Source organism: Wyeomyia smithii, chromosome 3 (genome assembly GCF_029784165.1).
Source record: "Wyeomyia smithii strain HCP4-BCI-WySm-NY-G18 chromosome 3, ASM2978416v1, whole genome shotgun sequence".
In the NCBI taxonomy this organism is placed as follows: domain Eukaryota; kingdom Metazoa; phylum Arthropoda; class Insecta; order Diptera; family Culicidae; genus Wyeomyia; species Wyeomyia smithii.
In genome coordinates this window covers 242,628,426-242,650,330 of record NC_073696.1, presented here as the reverse complement: position 1 = coordinate 242,650,330, position 21,905 = coordinate 242,628,426, and the positions used below count along the sequence as shown (strand labels likewise).

At 39.7% G+C, this 21,905-nt stretch overlaps 1 protein-coding gene across 5 annotated transcripts in view; it reads right to left on the bottom strand.

The window, feature by feature from the left end:
* Positions 1 to 21,905, bottom strand: part of LOC129731981 (DENN domain-containing protein Crag) — a 64,657-nt gene that overhangs the window by 22,823 nt on the left and 19,929 nt on the right. Inside the window, exon 3 of one of the 5 annotated variants that reach the window (XM_055692417.1) lies at positions 17,103 to 17,183. The exons of the other annotated variants lie outside the window; for them this stretch is intronic. The gene's annotated coding sequence lies outside the window, so the exon portion shown is untranslated. The remainder of the gene's footprint in view (positions 1 to 17,102; positions 17,184 to 21,905) is intronic. 5 annotated transcript variants of the gene reach the window in all.

Sequence of the window (21,905 nt, the reverse complement as noted above, 5' to 3'; positions counted from 1 at the left end):
AACACACACTATTTGCAACTAACACACTTTTTGTGTGTTGAAGCGAAATTTTATATAAAGAAAATAAATCATTGACGAAGTTGAATTCACCCCGATTTCCTAAGTTCTTCACATGTAAAAAGCACATAAACACATCGTCACAGCTCCATAAACTCACTCCCGATATCTTCCGAGACGGTCTTTCGGGCAACTGGAAATCAAAACGAATGCATGAAAATACAATCCAATTTAGTGCATCATTAAGTTTTCTTCCGTTTCTTATGCCATCCCGAAAGCGAGAACAAAGTTACGTACAGTTTTCGTTTGCACACAAAAAGGGACACTGGGACACACCCGGGCAAGACATACAGGGACAGGGACAGTGACCGAACCGTCCCCGAAAGCTGCACCGAGAATGGTTATTTATGCATGCAGCTATTGCAGTGTCCCCAATTGGAGCGAATTAAAATTTATTCGTCTCCACCGATGTCCCAAGAGGTTTTTCCTTATTCCACACAATGTACCGTGTACCAGCAGACAGTGCAAGTTAAGCCAATTGAAGCGTTGTGCTTGTTTTGCTTAAAGCTCATTTCGAGCGAAACAGTCTGCGGTGGTTTCAAGTGGCCAATCATTGCAACCGGGAGGGTAGGCCAGGTTGATTGGACGGTGGTGCGGCCGTTAGACAAATTGCTTGGCTAATTACTGGCTGCTGTGACCATGGAGAGAGAAAAATTGCATTACGCGAAGCGAAATGATGATTGAAGTCAAAACTAATTCAGTGGGTGCTGCCGGTTCGAGGACTAGACTGTCAGCCGTGGGTGAGGGGAAATACACACAAATGACTTCCGTTGTGAGTAAATCCACGCCAAATGACCGACCAACTTATTTCGAGTTAAACCTGATTGAATAAAACTTTGCATACTTTTTGGACATAGAAAACTGAGTAATTTTTACGAAAAAAGTTTTTAAGATTCAAGTGTATTTTTTAGCAGACATTTCATTCGAAACTATAAAGCTTAGTTGAATAGGAGAAATCTCGCGTAATTTTTCTAAAGGACCTAAGTAACATTGAGAGACTCTCGCTGATCACTTTCTCTTTGATTAATAACTAAGTTATTTTTACATATTTCATGATACTCGTTGCATAGTAAACTAGGTAACATTACAATCTTTCGATTTGTGGCAAGAAATCGTTGGAAGCTATTTTTTTAATGTCTAAAAATAATTTGAAAAGAGCTGATATTTCTGACACTAAATCATCAATTACATAAAAGAGTTTAATTTTCATTGTAATAAAACTTAAGGTTCCAACAGAAGTCTCGACCAAAGAATCAAAATCGGGATTTTTTTTTTTTTCAAAGATTAGATTCCAGAGAATTTTTCAAATTTAATCCGGTTTTGAAAATAAGTTTTCTAAATGCATTCATTGTCGTGATACTTCAAATTTAGGTTGAGAAAGACGGGTTGTCTTTTTCATAAACTATTCGTAGTTCTCCAGCAATAACTTTAAGTTTATCTATCTACGTGATCAATCTACAACTGAAATCATCTATCGCCTGCCTAATTCGCAGTAAGGCCTTTACAAACTCATATAAAATAACAAATGTATTTATTGATTTTCACTTCTCACAAGTATGAAGAAGCTATTTTTTATTAAAGTTAATTGTACTTCTGAAGTCTGTAGTTTTCCACAAGTTAAGAATTAAAACAGCGTGGCTTTCGATTCATATCCTAATTTGCTCAAAGTCACTTCTTAAACGTTCAGCCTTATTGAAATCAAGAGATGGCAAACACTCTGAAAATGTGACGGACGTCATCGTACGTCATAAGTATTTTAAAAACATCGCATATAATACTCATTACCGGGGACTCTGAGGCCAAATTAAGTTTGTAGGAACCGTTCTTACCTCAACCATATCAGAATCATTATATAAAAGAATTATGTTACACATTTCTTGCAAAACAAACTTTATTTTAATCGGGCAAATCTGATTTGCAAAACACCTCAAACACATTACTTCAGCAGCGCACGCATCTGCTCATCCATCAGTGCTGCCTCTTCCTGGGTGTCCGTGAGAAGTTTTGACTTTTGGCTTCTATCGCTTCAATAGTACTGGCCGTAGCCAGATTCACGACTAGGTACTCCAACGTAGTATTCCCATGTGTTAGAACCAAAAGCTTCCTAATAAACACGGCCAAGTCAGGAAGGTTATTGCCTGAACCGGCTATCCGATCTCTCCAAAAAGTGTCAAGGCGCTCAGCAAAGTCTTCGTAGAATGCATAATTGCACCATTTTTATCCGTGTGTAAGTTTTTTGTCCATGGGTAAAAATCGATGAAAAACTGGGTACAACTGGTATGGAGTGTATTATTTACATGTGCAAAATTTCATAACAATCGGTTCAATGGTTATTGAGATGTCATCGAAACACAAAGGAAATCTCCAGAGAATTTTGCCCGCTGTCATGGAAAATCCGACTGCGACCATGAGCTGGGCTTCGTGTAATCAAGGTCCGAAAGACAACGAATCGGAGGCGTGATCAACATGGATTGGTACAGAGAAAATGACGTTGTTTTTGTACCAAAAACCACCAACCCTCCAAATTCACCAGAGATTCACCCGGTGGAAAGATTTTGGGTCATAATGAAGTCCAAAGCTCAAAAATCGTCCAAGGTGCTTAAGAACGAGCTTGAATTGAAGAAAGAATGGATAAAAGTAATTAAAAAGGGTCGGCTACACTATTGCCCAAAATGTTACGAGGGAAAGGTGCGAGCTTCCAGCGATGGAAAGAAAATTGAATATAATAATTATGCCAAAACACAATCCATATGTATTGAATCGTCCCCTGAGAGTTTCAAGAAAATCTTACTTCAAATAAATTATTAGTCTAATAAGTTTTTTTTTCGAGTACAGGGCTCACTAAATATTTGTGAGTAATCTTGGCGGTATTCAGTAAAATTTCCAGTTTTTCCCCGGTTTTTCTCGGTTGCAAACAATTCCCGTTTTTCCCGGTTTTCCCACTTGGGTAGCCACCCTACAGCAGAGTACGGAGGATCATCATCATCATATTTTCAAGAAAGCAGCCGTGCATAATATTCAGTTATTTAACTAAAGCATAACCAACCAACACCGTCGGCAAAGCTCAAATAGGTTGGATGTCACAAAAAAAAAAATTTCGAGCGTTGAAAACTATATAAAAACGTGTTTCATCAAATGATCATGGGAAACCGAATAGACTAATTCATATCATCAAAAAATATGCAGGGTAACTGACGGTTTCCTCAGGTCGTGTGTATTGTAGACCGAATTCATTTTACCTAGCTCTACTGCTTTTATTTCACTTAGGAACCACATATATGTTAACTTACTTCAAATTTTGAATTGTTCGCATGACTAAAATACTTCATTAACAATTCGGCATGGTTATTGTTTTCAAGTAAAAATGCATTTCAACTTTATCACATTGAGATACAGGGTGCGGCAAAAAAACTAGCTTTTTTTTTCTTGATTTCTCCATAATCGGACCAGTTTCATTGTTTAGGTAATCTTTGGTAGTTTTTATAGAAAAAATAGATTTTTAAAAAATGAGCTTTTTAGATAAGGCCGTTACAAATTTTATTTTCATTTTATGTCACCCCCCCCCCCTCCGGCCCCTTTAAAAATCTTGAATATTGGAAGGGGAAGAAAAAAAAGCTCAACCCGTTTTGTTCATTTTATTGGTTTTCCGACAGCATAAATGCTTTATTTAGCAACAAACAAGTCCAGTGACAGCGAGAGTGTCGTCAAAATGCAAGCGAAATAAATAATAATAAAGTGTTATTTTTCAACATTTATTTGAGTGCAAGTTACAAACGACATAAATTGCACACAAACTTTGATCAAAGATATTTCTATTTTTTTTCGTCTCGGTGTTATTTATTTTTTGCCACCCCCTTTGCTAACTTTGATAACCTTGGACATAAAAAAATCTCGAAATTTGTATCAGCCTAAATAATTTTTAATTTTTATTTTAGCTTATCACAAAAAAAAATTGTTTTTGAGTGTATATTTTTTCGAAAAGACAATCCTGTTATCTACAACTTTGCCGAAGATGTCATACCGATTAAACAAACCGTTTTGGCCCTTAAAATATTTGTAATCATCCATTCGTTCCCAAAATAGCATTTTTCAATAGCCTCTCAAAAATGAGTCATGTTCGAAAAAATTAAACAAGTAGCACAAAATGGCATCTTTTGTCTATAGAAACATCTAAGCAAATTTTCAGCCAAAAATGGTCGATTAAATTGGTTACCCGTTTTTTTTTGTGTGTAATTGCTCTATGTATCAAACACAAACCTTCGACAATGATGTATACAAAGGCGCATCTTACACACATAGAGAAATGACATTAATTTGCACCTAAAATAATGGCTTATACTCCGCTTATACTGAAATTTGACCACCTACTAAAGAAGGGTATCAGCTTTTTTTTTTAATATTAGAAATAAAATAAATAAGAAAAATAAAAAACATTTTTTCCAAAAATAATGTGAAAATTTCAAGTTTTCATCGTGTATCACACACATTCGTTCGAAATTTGGATTTCATTTTTTATTGAAAATATATTTTTACGAAGCACTATCAATTTCTAATATCTCCCAGCTGGTTTCGAGATACGATGCAGCAAGCAAGTCGTCCTTTGTTCGAAACTCGACTTGGGAAAGACTGTTAGGCTATTGACATACTGAGGCGTCAAATGAAGCGAAGCAAGAAGCGTCGCAAAAGCGTCCGAGCTACTTCTTCGAACGTCTATATGAAACGCTCAAACCGGTCATACTCAAGCGGCAACGACGCGTCGGTAGAGGCGGCGAAACAGAACGAGTAGTGTTTTGACGCGCGTATACTTACGCGGTAATACCTTGTTCAGACAAAATCTTCATCGCGAGGTGCTTTACATTTGCTTTGTTTTGGTTTGGTAATTGAAAAAAAAGCAAATAGAATACATTTTCGGTTAACAAAATGTTAAAATGTATAAAAAATGTTAGTGCAGTAATACCATGTTCAGACTAAACCTGATATCGCCAGGTGCTTTTTATTCGTTTTATTTTGGTCTTAAATATAGAAAATATCGGGAAAAATCTCAGGTCGTCAGGAAAATAACACTGGTATTTTTGATTGATATTGCATGCCTAACATACTGAACAGATATCATAAACTAGTTGAACGTTACTTGGGGTCAGCGGGTTTTAAATTTAGAATAATTTCTTATATTTTTTACTACGTCTGTAGCGCAACTGACTTCAGAAATATTATTTTACTTCATAAAAAAATCTCTATGTTTACTAAAAACGTGATTTACTGTGCTTGAAGCAGCAAACAAATCTTCAATGGAAGAATTCATATTTCCTTTAAACGAAACCGCTGCTGGAATCTAGGAATATGACAACACAACGCATTTGCATCGCTCGCTCCAGTATGTCATAGGAAGCTTCACTCAACGCTTCTGCTTATTCCGCTTCTCAAACGCTCAACGCTTCGCTTAATTTGACGCCTCAGTATGTCAGTAGCCTTAGTATCAGTAGGAATAAAACGCTAGCCTCACAATTGTCCTGTACACCAAACAGTTAGCAAGTTAGTAAACATAATAGCACGAGGCACCTCGGCTCGAATTCTGGATAAGGGGCCATCCACATACCACGTGGACAGATTTTTAAAAAAAATTTGTTTGGAAAATGTTACTTTTCTTATTTTATGTCAAAATCAAACGACGGCTAAAGCGTATGGCAAATTTTGAAAAAGACGGTTTTTTGTGTTGACGATTGTTCGTGTGAAGAAAGGCCAAAAACTTTCGAAGACGCTGAGTTGGAGTAATTACTCGATAAAGATCCATGCCACACGCAGGTATTAGAAGTTACTAGCTAAGCCATTTTCAAGTGATTGCATGCATTGGGTTTGATTAAAAAACAAGGAACGTGGAATCCATATGGTTTGCAGCCAAAGGACGTTGAGCGGCGTGTTTTCCGCCTGATTTAGTGGCAAAAGAGGATTCATTACAGCAACCCAAAGAAAAGAAAGTCGTGGGGACTTCCTGATTATGCTTCTACATTGTCGGCTCGACCGAATGTACACGCTGCGAAAGTTTGTGTTTAAGTGTTGGAACTGAATGAATCCATCACTGGGGAACGACATTAATTGATGTGATTAGGTCGAGCACTGCGTATAAAGGGCCACAATACGAGCAGAGGCACGAAACAGTGATTCTACTGCATGACAACGCTCGGCCTCATACTGTAAAAATCGGTAAAACTTACATAGAAACACCAGAATGGAAGTTTCCGCCATATTCTACAAATATTGCGCCGTACGATAATTACTTGTTCCAAGTTTCAAAACTAATTGAAAGAGTTTTGCAGTCTACTATTAAGTTTACAGGGCCATTGCGGGGCTGGCGCTACGGTTTTTTTATACTAACAGATTCGAACAAACGACGACTGGCAATATCGTACCTCGAGTCCAGGTCAGAGGAATGATGTACGTTATACGTAATGAGACACAAATTTTTAAATGAAGTGATACCCGAGCAAATCATAAAAAAAAGTCCGGGTTCGCCGCGAAAATTTATGACATGGTAAATTTTATTTTATTGTTGCAGAAAAAAATCTTATATTTTCCATTCCATGGAGAGTTGAAACATGCTGAGATTCCTTATACCGTGCAATTTTGGTTTGGTGAGCAACCAATGAGTTTTTCGAATTTCACAGTCAGTCGGTTCATGATAACATTTTTTCCTAAAAACAGAATTTCGTTAGCATTAATATTTGCAATGAAAAAATTGCCTTCTATGTTTTGTTAATTATTATTTGAGGTAACTTATTTTAATAGGTTAGTAGCGGGTGTCCCCTCTGTTGACGTATGTTTAACAATGTTTTATATTTTCTCAGGGCGCTAATTTCTTTTATTGCTCTCTAGTTGTTAGCGTTCAGATGAAATTTTTAAAATTTGGTGAGTTTAGACACTTTTCGAGTTATTGAGCGCGCTTTTTAAGTTTAGATTTTGCCAAGAGTTGATGTCCTGATGAAAAACAAGCAGGTCAGGTGGTAAATTCTAGCCGTGATCTTTTGCAAGTGTCCCTTAAATAAGGTTCTTTATTCTCTTTTTCTTCTTCTTCTTTTTATTAGCAAAAAAATGCTATCTTACACCTAAGTCGAAAGTGATTGGACGGAGTCGATTAGCGAAGTAGCGTGAAATAGCTCTGTGGCAAAAAGATTTCTACAAGGCAATAAACATTTTGTATATAGTTTTGCGTGAAAATTCTAAGGTCATCGGTAAAAAGCTGACCAAGCAGAAGTGACAGACAGATACAGAAGAATTTGGCAAGAAACCAGCTGGTTTTGCATCTCGTGCCTGCTGATATACGGAAACGATTGCAAGCATGAGCTGTAAAAAATGGTTGGTTGATAAAATCCCATTTTTATCCATTCGAACGCCAGAAGCAGAAAACAGTACGCACAGAATGATGAAACAATGATTAGTGTAGTCGTCTGATATAAAATATATACAACAGTATCACAGCCATTATCAGACGACCATTGAACAACAAAACACTGATTGGAAATCCCATGCTAGTTTTAAGTTAGACTTAATTTCAGCTCGTAGTCGGCAGCGAGGATAAAAAATTTGCTTTAGTTTTTAAGTCATCAGATATAATTGGCGCCGTTAAACATTAAATTGTATTTGTGCCGTGTCAAATAAATGTTATGTGAAGAAAAAAAAAAAAAAGTATCACAGCCAAACCGCCCATGACCCATGAATGTTTAATTATGTCAATCGTATTCGAGTGGTAATGAAATCGGCTCTTTCCTGACCGCAACTGATGGCGTTTAACAAGCAGACTATTGTTGTGGTTCTGGTCGCAATTTCACACGCACAATAAAGCCTGACCTGGACTGGCCTTCGCGTTTATATTTTAACTTTTTGTAAGATTCGAAACACAATGATGTCAGAACGATACATACTATTAGGTCATTTTTTGAATTTTATAATAAACCATCAGGTCATAATCAAATTTAGGACATAAAATGCCATGATTGAATCATAAGATTATAACTGGCGCTCGTCAAACCGAAACCGGGCGAGATGAATTTATGCAACCGAGCAGCCGCGTCAGTAATAGGTGCGTCGTTTCAGCATCAGCTGCCGCTCTTGTTTATGTAATTTCTCGTACCACCCCCTAGCCACCCTTGGTTGCTGAACAGGTGTGCCGCGAAAGACGGTATAATCGAGAGGGCAAATTTTAATGCATGTAACGCGTCTTCAGGGCGCGCGAAACCGGCACGTATGAGTGAATGCAAGAAAAATATTATTGCAATTTGTACAAGATTGGGTAGCAGGGTATCGTTTTTTGTTGATGCTGATTGCACACACGGTAAGTGGTTACCCATATGTGCAATGCATCATCATTTTTTATTAAATTCGCGAACAAGCAGAAGCAGATTTAATCGTAAATATTGAAATTCACCATTGATTTTTGCACCACCCTAACCCTGTGTAACAGTAATATATGCAAATATCTTCTCGTACCAATATAAATAATACAGCGTATGATGCAATACTGTCAAATCTGTTTATAGCGCAATACTTTTTTATGCGATTTTTTATTGGCACAATTTTTCTGCGTTTATAATTGAGCAATCTAACGCACACAAAAAAGTTGTTTATGTACAACAAAACTGAACAAAAAATGCACAGATAAACATCGTACATAAAAGGATAGTGTGAAAACCTGTTTGACTGTACCAGAAACCCAAAAATTAAGTTCACTACAAGTTATAACTTGGCTGCAGGCAAGTCATTAGGATCTATCGATTGATCTTGGCAACATTTTTACACTCTCCAATCAGTTATGGTAGTATAAAAATAAAACAAAATCTGATCTACTAAATTTAAGAATCTCAAATATCATGTGGAAATGAGTCCCCTATAGATTAAAAGCTTAGCAGAGTCAAACAACGATTCTTACTCAATTCCTAGTTTACTATTATTAAACTCCACGGATGTTTGAGGGATTCCATCGCATCACGGGACATGCGTTAATGAGCATGTTATTCGAAACATAAAACAATGTCTCATTAACTTCAAATAATATAACATAAGATAGAAAGTTTCTCGAATCATGCCGCGATGATTTTGCAAGTAAAATCCGGATAACCCAGAACAAATTTTTTAAACGATTTGAATATTTCGAAAACTTTGTAGCAAAAAACCCTTTTTGAATGAGTCTGAGAAACAAATTGCAAGATCAGAACCAAGAGATGTGAAACGAAGCCAATGCCTGCCTGATTTAAGCTATTTGCGTATTTTCAGTTCAGTTAGCCCGTTTATTAACTAATGATGGATGAAAATAAATAATTATAAAAATGCTTGATGTGGATTTAGTTCAAGGGCAAACCTGCGAGCAGTTATGGTGAGTTATATTATTGCTTTTCTCTCTTATACCCAACCGCTCAAAGTGCCTATTACTGTTGATCAATTGCAAAGTGCTTGCAATATAGACAATTTGCACGATTGATGTGGAATTAGCGAAAACTTCAATTGCAGAAAAGCTTGAAAATCATTGAAGCTCTATCTCTCTACGATGCAACAGCACCGGATGGTAGGTTGTAAAGCAAGGTGCAATAGACAACTTCACCCGGAGCTGAGTTCTGCTTAGTCAGCTGGTATGACTAACACTTTATGGCATACACAAATGTTTCGCGAAGACGTAATTCGGTTGAACATTATAGCCGGTGAATGACATCGCCTTCACAACCGGTGCCATGAACTTTTTCGTTTATACAGGTAATTGTATTCCTCAGAAGCAGGAAATAACACGCATCTCGTGTTTATTTTGATTTTCTAAGGAAATCAAAACTAATTTGTCAAATGCTCGTTTCAAGCTAGATTTACCACACCGCTAAGGGGAACCAGTTTACGAAAGACCACTCAATGAGGCCGGCTATCTCGTGTATACCCAAGGAAAGGAAAACCGCAAAAACATAAGATTGCTTGGCGTGAGTTATTGCGTTTCAAGCGCACTACTAGCGCACATGCCTGTTAACATAGTTTAGTACCACAACACAACAGCAAAGCACTGTCTCATGCAACTTTTTTTTTAACATCTAGCGCTCTAGTTTTCGACCAGTATAGTTTAACATAATCGATTAGCAATGTCCCCGTAGCAGGAAAGCCCAGGAGTTTACCGCGTTGCTAAAGTAACAAGGTGTTTTTCTTTGTGACGTTCAATCCCCGGGTGCTAACCGCAGCCTTCGGACCGCCGGCTGCCGCCGAACTGTAACTATTCAAACAAGTTGAATGCTGTTCTGTTTGTCCACCCGTCGTCGACTAGTCAACACGAGTGCGGCCGGTCGCAAAAATAAACACAACACGAACGCAAGCACGAGGAGCGGTGGTTCCGTGCAGTCTCGCGGGAGCATTCATTATGCTTTCGAAACGCCGCTCGGGATCGTCGCTGCCGTGAGGAAAGGAAGGGTCAAATTAGATAGGCGACGAGCCCCCTCAGAAGGTTTTCCGATGGAATGGTTTTGAAAAGGTTTGAGAAATCCTTTCAGTTCCGTCCGATCTTTTCCAGGAACGTCAATGTTGACTGCTGTCAAAATAATTTCGAGGATAGGTTTGGAAAAGTGCTCCGAGGCCACCCACTCTATGCAGCGTAGAAAGCTATAAACTTCACCCCTTGTTGGGTCGCGCCACTTTGATGTCGCAGCTTTTGTTTGTTTTCCAACGAAAACGCTGTCGTCGTCGTCGGTTGTCGAATTCGGTTGTTATGACCACCAAACGGATTGACACAAAACAAAAAACAGCGGTTATCGTCGGTCTAGGAAAAAATACGTGCGAGTGGCATCATTTGCGTTTCAGGTTATTTATAGAAAGCCTGAGGCCGCCTTCCTGGTACATTGTTACTTGCTTGCTCGCGATATTCATCACAAGAAGTGTGATTCATGTTCCACAGTCACGGAACAGTAAACGATTCATGACATTTATTGTTTGGATGAGAAACATGCATCCAAAAGTAAAGTAACACAAACTGTGTTTTTTTCTTCATTCGAAAAGGAAATAGATCACACCAATTAACGAAGCAGTATGTACACGCAAAACCGCAATTTGATGTATCATAATCTAGTATATCATCATCCTCAACAGGCAAAAGTTGCTTAATCGAGAATCAGCTTTACCGCACTTGAATCACCGCAAGCTATGCTGTGAGACGGGGAGTAATGTAGGGCAAAAGTTCGCAACTAATTAGATTGGTATTATTGTTATTGTTTGAAGTCTGAAAATTGCAATTTTTAGAATACACACTCAAATGCAAGCTTTCATTCCGCATTTGAAATAAAAGTTCTCAAACTACGGCACAAACGTCAGGATTAACCCTGTAGTGCGTAGTGCCACCTTTAGACGGTTTGCAGTTGAACCTCTAAAAAGCTTCAATCAATACTTGAAAAATGTTTATAAAGTTTCAAAGTGATTTTTTCGAAGTCCGTCTGAAAATTAATTTGGGCACTAGAGGGTTAATAAAGGTTGAACACGGAAAAATGTGGACATGCAAATCTTATTATCGCTATTACAGAAGACGAGGCGAGCAACTCGCTTCGCTAGCAGTCGCTGCAAGCAAAATGTTGTATTAAGGAAAGCGAGTGAAACTTGGCTGGTGACAGCTGAGTGACAGACGAGCTACTCGTCCAAAATCCGATCGACTCGCCATCTGCAATACCAAAATTTGTCATACGAGTAACAAGCCGCTCGCATCGTCTTCTGTAATAGGGCCCTAAATGATTGTAAGTAAGCTGCCAATTGCCATTGACTAGAAATGCCATTTGGTTGCCAAATTCCCATATTAGGCGATTGAATATAACGTTTTCGTTCTGTAAAATTCTTGTAAGTTCTGTGTGAAGTAGATTTTCCGTAAAAAGCTGTGTTGTTCTACTGGCGATATTTTTTTTTGGAACACAATTCATATGATTGCTGTACCTTCTTCTACTACAGTCCGGGATGGATATTAGACTGCTCCCATGCGCTTTTCGTGTTTCTTATGGGTCCTATAATAACTGTGTGACTTTTCAGATCGATCGGTGGAACTATATTTTTACGCCCGATTTTTAAAGTTTCCATACGATTTTATATGGGAAAATCCACTTTTTCAAAACTTATTCTCTAGAAATGTCGAGTTGCCTCCTAAAAATATATGGATACATGATATTTGTAGGAAATTTTCCTGGAAAAAACTCTTCTAAAGACCGTAAGGCGCTACGATGCTTGTAGAAAAAGTTATTCACCCCAAACTGATTGAATGTCTGACGAACGGCAGCATCTACGTATTTAAATAAATGTCTATTACCAGCCTCGAATACCTGCGAGAAAGCAAACGCACTTCAGTAGATGCGGTTCTTAAAAAGGTATACATCGCATACGCGTCTACGCACCGGGTAAAGCTGATGATTCTGTGGGGCAGTGGATTGTATTTTTCCGGCCCAAAGCGAAAGCATCAAACACAATGTAAATTTCACGGGATCTGGCTGAATGGTTTAAAGCCGTTAAAGAAATTACAACAGTCCGCCCGAATGAACTACGTGTATTGTTGTCATGCCTTCCTGCTCGCGTTGAAGAAACTTAAACTACTGAAAGCCGGTTAAGATACTATATTGTGAGTGATTACGTTCAGTGTCGCTCGGGTGTAAAAATTTGCACTGTCGAGCTACATACTCGAGGACTAGGTACGTCTACCTGTGTGCTTGTTTGGGTCGCGTATAAACAGCGCCAAGACAAAATTAATCTCTTTTAAAGGGCTCTAAGCGTACTTACGCAGAAACGCTGAGAGAGACAGCTGCCACCAAACTAATTTCCCCGAAAATTTACGAGATATTGTCATACGATGAGCCAGAGATTGACGACTCAGTTGGAGAACCTTCCTTTGCTGAGCCCGGGAAATCTAGGAAGAGAAAAACTTCTCTCCTAAACTTACTAAAAAGGTCAAATGAAATCTGAAATGACAAATGTTTCCAAAGCGCTGTTGAAACTTGGCAATGAGTTTCCAGCACCTCCAGGAACATCGAAATACCCGACTGTTCCTTTTCTTCAGCCAAGACTCAGCCAGAATCTTGCCTGCTAAAGTTTTCAGATATTGTGGATTGGTTTACGGAAAGTTTCAACATGACTGATCCCTTTGAAAGTCTTCAACTGGCACTAATTAAACTGTTTTTGAAGTACTGGACTGCTAAATGGCCCCTTTTTGCAGCAAACGTATCTTTAGATGGGTAATCGGCTGAAGTGAAGGATTCTATCTCTGTTTCACAGTGGAATTGTAGAAGTATCATCCCTAAAATTGATTCACTCAAAGTTTCTATTAACAAATACAAATGCGATGTATTTTTCCCCTGTGAAGCTTGGCTCACTTCAAATGTGAATCCCAACTTTTAATATTTTAATATTATTCACCATGACCGAGATACCCCTTATAAAGAAGTACTTCTGGGAATAAGTGCTATTCTTTATATTGTATTAACCTTCCATCGGTTCCAGGAATCGAAGTTGTCGCGTGTCAAATGACAATACAAGGTAAGGAGCTTTGTATTGCCTCAATAGCAATGTATAGAGCACAGGTTGGGCAACAGCTACGCTTTGACATAATAGCATTCCTTCCCTCGCCTCTGTTAAATTTGGGAGATTTCAACTTCGCTCCGCTTTAATTTATAATCTTCGCGACGACTTTGATGAGACAATTTCTACAACGGGAATATGACACGTGTGCCTAAACTTCGAGCGTAACCAAGCGCTTGAGATTTATGTTTATATTTGACATCGCTACAGTTGGATTGCACATGGAAGGTAATCCAGGATCCCCACAGTAGTGATCATTTACCTATCCCAATTTCGATTACCTAATGGATTGAACCACGCAACCGGTTAACATTTCGTACGACCCTACCCGAAACTTTGATTGGAACGAGGAACAACACCACTCGAAGAATATAACCTCCTCGCGGGTTTGGTTCTCGACGTCGCGTTACAAACCCAAACGAAGCGGTGTCCCGGCGTACAGATTAATAAACGGCCTTCCACTCCGTGTTGGAAAGTTTGTTCCGTTGTCTACGTTCAACCGATTAAGACGCGTTAAAGGCCTTCTGGGAGGAAGGCAAACCCGTCTTCTTTAATCGGTATTCGGAGCTTGAGAAGCTTGATCCGAGCAAAGAAACACGGTTATTGGCGTTAGTTTGTAAACGAATCCTAGAGCCAGACATCGATGAGCACTCTTTGGAACACAACTAGAAGAATGCGAAATCGTAATGTAATTAACGAAAGCGAAAAGTCTTCGAGTGGGTAGATTTTCAATTTCGTCAGAAAAGTATGTCCGAATTTTGTTCCAGGACGTGAAAGTGATCGTCATTCAAAAATCAGGAAAACCAGCTTCCCAGGACCGATTGCAATGTTGTCCTGCATCCGGAAATTGATGGAAAGAATAATACTCCGTCTCTTCGACTATTGAGTCAAAACAAATGGTCTATTATTAGATACTCAATTTGGTTTCCGCCTAACCAAAGGGACGTGGCTTTCAACAGAAGTTCAGCTGGCGTATAGTTTTTTTTTAAGGCGACAGACCTATTATCGATCCAGTGCCGAATCCAGAATACGTCGCCATGTCCCTCGGTCTTGGGCTGCTATCCTCCAATCGCCCCCTAACACCTATTTCGCGTGCATTTTCGTCGACAGCAACGAGTGCGGGGTCTACCCCGAAGTCGACGACCACGACCGACGACGAGGGTGGCACGTATCAGCTAATCAGTTGGGAAGCCATGTTCGAGCATAATCTACCATAACTCATTTCTCTTAACTGAATCGTACGCTGCCCAGAAGTCTATGAACAGATGGTGCGTCTGCAAGTTAAATTCCCGACATTTATCAAGGATTTGTTGCAAGGTAAACATTTGGTCCATCGTGGAGCGTCCCCCTCGAAAACCGGATTGGTACTCTCCAACAAAGGTCTCCTGCAACGGCCTCAGTCTGTGGAACAGGATGCGGGAGAGAATTTTGTACACGGTATTGAGAAGTCCAGGCGATTAGCTTTCTTGTAGATCGGGCATATGGGACCCTTCAACCAGTCCGAGGGCAATTCTTCATCAGACCAAACTCTCAGCAAGATCCGATGGATGGCACGACACAGCTGTTCGCTCCCGACTTTGAAGAGTTCGGCGGGAATGCCGTTCTTCCCGGCAGCCTTGTAGTTTCTCAGCTCTTTCACTGGCGTATACTAGCAAAGAATAAACGGCTTCTGTGTTCTTGGTCATTAGAGGGCTTTTGTTTCCGTTTCTATTGACATCCTTCGGGCAAAATTTTACCAACAAGGATTTTTTTCAATTTTAAACAATTTTTTTTGGACATATTTGTTGTGAGAAGAACACATGTATTTTTCGCATGGTGATTTGACATTTCGAATTAGCTACATGGATCTTCCCCAACAATTTTTGTGTAAATGACATCGATGAATATCTTGCAAATTTATGCACGATAAGACAACTTTCAGACGACAGTGTAGTTTCTATCACAGGAGCTTAAACTGCCGATCTGCCAGGATCCTTGCAGGATGTCTTAGACATTATGTCTGCTTGGGATCTACAGCTAGGTATGGATATCTCTGCGGAGAAGACTAAAATAGTAGTTTTTTCAAAAAGCTCCGCTTACTGGATCATGGTGGGGAGCCCACCCAGGACACCTGATAAGGCTTTACAAACACCGATATTGTCGGAGCATGAGCCCGTGTGTTATTGCTTCCGTGCTGCAGCGAACACCCACTTCCGATATATCCATGGCGGAAGAAACTCGTGAAATCCCGGCCCATTCATGCGTGTAGCTGATCCAGAAATCAATTTATAGTAAATATAAAAACACCAACTGCGACAATCCATTTTACTCTGATGGATCACTCCTCAACGAGTCCACTGGCTTCGGTATCTTCAATAACAATTTAACCGTCTCCTAATAGCTCGAATTACCCTAGAAATAAGTTTTAGTTGGCTCCGTTAAACATTATATGTATTGTGCCGTTAAACGTTTTGTAAAAAAATCACACCATCACAGAATCTCACATGCTTTAGCACTTTGACTTTGCGGATGACATTGATATCATTAAACTGGACCGTAGGACTGTAGACGAAGCTTTTAGGCCTGTACAAGGAGAAGCTGCAAGATTGGGGCTTATCATATACTCTGCAGAAACTAATTGCATGACAGCTGGCAGGAAAAGCAGATTTTCCAGTGGTGTTGGTGCGGAGGAGATAGAAAACGTTCTGAGTTGGTTGAAAATTCGTTTAGCGCCCGTGACATGTTACAACAAGATCAGTCATGAAGTCAAACGACAAGTTGCAGCTTCCAGTAGAACCTTCCATGGACTACGTAGTCAGCTGAAGTCCCATAGTTTGCAAACTACCGCCTACAGAACGCTGATCTTCTCGGTAGCCTTCCACGGCCATGGATCATGGACCCTGAAAGAAGCTGATCGATGTTCGGAGTTCGGAAAAACCTACAAATTCCACAAAACTTTGAAAGTTAGCTCCAAACACACTTCCTCTCATCACTTCGCACCAGTTCAACCGATCTTGTACCTCGTGCGAACTTTTGCCCCGCACTACTCTCTTACGTTTAGTTGCGACAGCAAAAAACCGCTGTACATTCAAATAAAAGTCAAGGTTCCACATGAACGCCATTCAACCGCCGCAGCGCCGTGAAACAGTAAGCCCTCACTCACAGACGAGAAAGTTTCGTATGGGTTGCCCTCTTCCGGTCGAATTTCGTGCTCTCGGGGCAGCTGAAGGAATGCTACTGTGGAAGTTCTCAGAATGCCATCTGCTGTTATCCCCGATAGCCCCTCTGTACGAAAGAGACCCACTAATGGAATGCAGTGTTGTTGGTACACATGCTGTACTGTACACATGAATCGATTTTCACCCACTCTTGGTGTGGGGGTGGGTACGCAAGGGTTACGACGTTTTGACACGCCATACCGGGATAGACCCGTTGTTTTGTCATGAAAGTATCAATTATGAACGAAGTTGGGCAATATCCGGTAAAATTTCGTTGAATTGTTTGTTACTCACGCGTCGGAGTCCAGTTGGCCTAACTTTGTGACAGGATATTTTTGCTCGATGGTTATTTTTCCGGTTCAACTGCAACTTTACCTGTGGAGGAGAAGAAAAACGAATAATAACTAAGTGTTCAACGTGTGTGACAGCTATAATTACTGGTTAAGTTTCAGCTTTCAGGTTACGCCTTCAAGACATGGTAACATAATGTTCATTATTTTGTCATACAATTAACATTGTAGCGTCTTTTTTGTGGAATTGGTAGCATTCAGGGCTACTATAAGAGATTTATCATTTCATCTCTACTGCAATGCTACACACACATATTGCAGCGGAAATATCCGTTCAGACCGAGGTTTACTTATCAAGGATGCAGAATAATCAGTGATGCATAAATATAGAGCATTGTGGCAAACGTCACTGTTGCTCTTGTTCTCATTACAAAAACAACACTGCTTTTCATGAAATGTTCTATGGAACAAGTGGGAACCCGTCCGGCGGACGGCGTAAATAAATGTGTACACTCATCGAATGAATTGGCGAAGGCTGATAGATGAGGTTTCACTACGAAGTGGTGGCATTGGGGAGTGCTAGAGATGGAATAAAGGTTGCTACTATTTCGAAGCAAGCAATCATAAACAGCGCAGGCTGGCGGCTCGGCGTGTACGAGAGACATAATTATTGCTTACTTTGTAAGAACTAGCTTAGTTTTGCGTGTTTGAGCAATGGGAGAACACAATCGATAATCATAGAATTGGGTATTCAGGCCGTTGAGTAATTATTCTGATAACTTGTTCTTGTGGGTCTATGTTGTGATAATTATGTGAAACATTTGCTGATTAATCGCTGTATAATTCTTTAGAACTTTAGAACTTTTTTGGATTTCTCATATTCTTCATAAAAATTTAAGATCCTGCTGGTAATGCACAAAATATCTTACTATTTTTTTTAAAACGTTCACACAACGATTACACCAAACAACAAAACCCAATGTTTCAGAACAACCGAACGTCTATTATCCATTATGTTACGGTACAGGTTACTATCTCTGTTTTCACAATCCAAGGCCGTTCAAAAGCCACGCAACGTCGATAGGCTGCGAACAGAAGCATTTTACCGCCTCATGTTCGATGCGTTCGTTTATAACACTCAGTTACTTCGTAAACGTTCGGCTACTAGATATGCAAAGTATACGTTCGGGCTTCATTCATGCATTTATCGATCTATTTCAATCGACAAGACCTTGAAAGTCGAGTCGGATAACCACCATAGAACACGAGGAAGGTGTAATTTTCCTTCTGCTGAATGAAAATCAATACTCTTCGGTTCATTAGCTCTATCTCCTTCTTCTTCACTTACGAGGTGCTACTTTGTTGCGATAAGGGGGAGGAAATTTGTGCGCGTGTTCGAGCTAGAATCGAGGTAGCACAGCATGAATATTTAATCGTTAGCTAAGGTGCGCGTTCTTGCATGGCCGACCAATTAAAAGGTGCGGTCTCATGTTGATACAGTGACGAACGGCAAGCTGATAAAACGCCCGAAGAAAAATGTTAGTGGCAATTTACGAGAGCTACTTGAGCCGAGCTTGTATTTTTCTACCACAAACTTTGCTCTGATAGGAACAGTCAATTTGCCAAGAAATGAAGTAATGACGGCGGTGGTGATCCAATTATTGCTGCTTGTGCTGCCACAGCAAACACTTTATGATCATTTTCAACGGCGTCACATCGTGCCTTGCAATCATTCATCTACTGGTCAAAGCATAAAAAATATAATGCGGTCTTGCTAATTCATCACTAACGTTTTGACGCCAAACGTGGCAACTTCAGCAACCAGCGGGGACAAAGTCTCATATTCTTGTTATCTTCGCTCTTGTTTGCTCACAAAAATTGGAGTCTACCACAGAGGATAGATAAGATTTCTACCAGTGTTGCTCAATATGCAGCTCGAAAGAAAAATGTCGCGAGTTTGACTTTGACTACTACGCAAAACGCCGGACAGACGAGACGGATAAAATCGCGAAGCCCAATGTGAACGAAAATTGGCATTCTTCTAGTTCGTCTTCTGTTTCGTTGTTGTTCAATTAGCCAATGACGTTGTATTCTATTTTCATCTCCGCCAGTCGCATCAGTCGGATTACCAGTGGGGGCATGTACCGGCCCCAGACCGGATCAGGCATACCACAGAAGCAACAAACGATATCACGCGACAAGCTAACCGACGTGGAAACTTCAAGCGTCGGCGGTTCGATTCGGACCGATGACGCGAATATCGTCTTTCCGTGCAAGCAGCAGCAGTGCCAACAGTTTTTGCTTGTCTGTTGCCGTTGTTGTGATTTTATATTTCTTGTTCTAGCGGTAACGATTGATCGGATCGTAATACGTTCAGTCGGGCGTGCCTGATCGCATTGAAGGTTTGACGTTTTGGGTTAACACAGTCTGAAACTGATATGTTTGGTAAAGTTTTCATACAAAGTAAGCGTGTAGGATATTGTGTGTCTCTCCAATGACGAGCATTCAACTGTATCAAAGCATTTCAATGCAGGTTCTGTGTAAATTATTTTTATCGTAATTACTTTTATCGTGTAAAAATAACTGAGCTCCCCTCATTCTAAAGATGTGTTTGACATTTGCTCTTCAGCCGTGGAAATGGCCGTGAAGCAAGAGAAGCAACGCATCAAAATTTCGCTCGGGCATCGCGAAAATCCAAACTCCAAGTTGGTAAAATTGTTGAATGTGGCCAAATCAACCGTCACCAACGTTATAAAAATGTTTGGAGAACGTTCGTCGACTGCCAGGAAGACAGCATCGGGGGAAAAACGAAATCCGGAGACCGCAAGAACCATAAAAAGAGTGGCCAGAAGTTTCAAGCGGAATCCCAACCTTTCCGTCCGAGATGTCGCAAGCAAGCTGGGAGTGTCGTCTACAGGTTACAACTGTGAATCGAGCTAAAAAACGTCGACTTACAAAAAGATGGTGACTGCAAACCGTGACCATAAGCAAAACAGATCGGCCAGATCACGACCGCGGAAGCTGTACGAAAGATGCTGACGAAGTTTGATTGCGTGGTACAAGATGATGAAACTTATGTCAAGGCAAAGTTTAAACAGCTTACTGAACAGGAATATTATACAGCAACTGGAAGTTGTAAGGTGGCAGAGATTTTCAAAAACATTAAACGGTCGAAGTTTGAAAGAAATATCTCGTGTGGCAGAACATCTGTTTCTGCAACATTTTCATAGCGAAAGGTTCCGTCAACCAGGAAATTTAAGTACAGGAGTGCTTGAAAAAGCGTCTCTTGCCTTTCCCCCAAGCAACACAGTTGTTCCGTTCTGTTTTGGTCGGATTTGGATTTGTCGGTCGGACATCTTGCCATTACGGAAAACAGGCCATGGAGTGGTATACCGCAAACAACCTCCAAAAGACATGAGCCCACCAGACCTCCGTCCTTTAAATAATACTGGGCTATCGTCCAGCGGTACCTCGACGAATTAAACACGAAGGGCTGTTCTCAACGAGATGCTGTTCAAGGCTAATTGGCGAACAAAATTACCAAGAAGGCTGATGGAAGGAATCAAGGGGAAAGGTCCGGCAATTCGCATTTTCCAAGGAAGAAGCTTGAGTCAATATTTTTCCTTTATTCTGCACGAATTAAACTTGACCCTTTAATAATAACAAATTCGAGTCTACTTTTCCTTCACACTGCCTGCTAAACACGGGTTTTGCCCTAGAGTTCGAACTAAAAAAAAAGACAGATTATTGCATTTCAATCATTTCTGTAAATTGTTGGGCCCCTAGCGAAAATGACTTTTTCAAATACTTAAATAAGTTTTCATGTAAGCTATCGTAGAAGCGACAAACTCGGCGAGCAATAACTCTGCGGCCCTTTGTAGCATTTCAGCATTCACTAGGGGCACCAAAAATCGCATATAAATGAATAAAAAGTTATAATCTTTTTAATGCCACTTGTTAGAGCCTTAGGGCAACGTTTCTCCGCTTTTGTCGACTAGTGATATATTTCTGAAAATTTAAAATAAATCAATAAAATTATTATGGAAACCGTCAAATACTCATAGCTTATTATGTTTTCAACGCATTTTTTTCATTCTTGCAGCAATGGATTCAAAAATTATCTAAGCATTCGCCTAAATTCGACAAATCAAAGCAGAAAACAAGGCCAAATACCATCCAACATGGGTATTTTCCGAACCAGGATAAAACATAAAAAGACACCATTTTGAATTCCAATATTGATTAACACCAACCCAGTGTACTTGCTAATCTATTGCATGGAATACAGGCTGTCGTAATTCTACGTTAACTTGCGGCCGTGTCTCATACACAACCCCTTCAACTTTTTCCTAAGTTAAAATAACAATATTGAAGTATATGGAAGTATGGAAGAATTTAATTGGCATCTAATTGTTTTAACCTTCTAGTGCCCGAATTAGTTTTTAGACGGACTTCGAAAAAATCACAATGAAGCTCTATAAAAATTGTTTGAGCTCTTATTGAAGCTGTTTAGTGGTTTACCTGAAGACCGTCTAGAGGCGGCACTGAACACTAGAGGGTTAAAAAAAATTAAAAAAAAAGGAAGCTATGCATATAGAATTGTATTTTCAAAAAATTAAAAAAAAAGAAAAAAAAAATTATGAAAACCTGGTTATTTTAAGAGTAGAGAGGGAAAAAATGTACCAAGCGATGACAGTATTTTTATAACATTCGAGAGCGTTCCTCTATGACAGGAGAGGTACTGGCAAAATAGACAACCGTCAGAAAAAAATGTTTTGTGACTGTAACGTTGCCGTCTAGTTTCCCA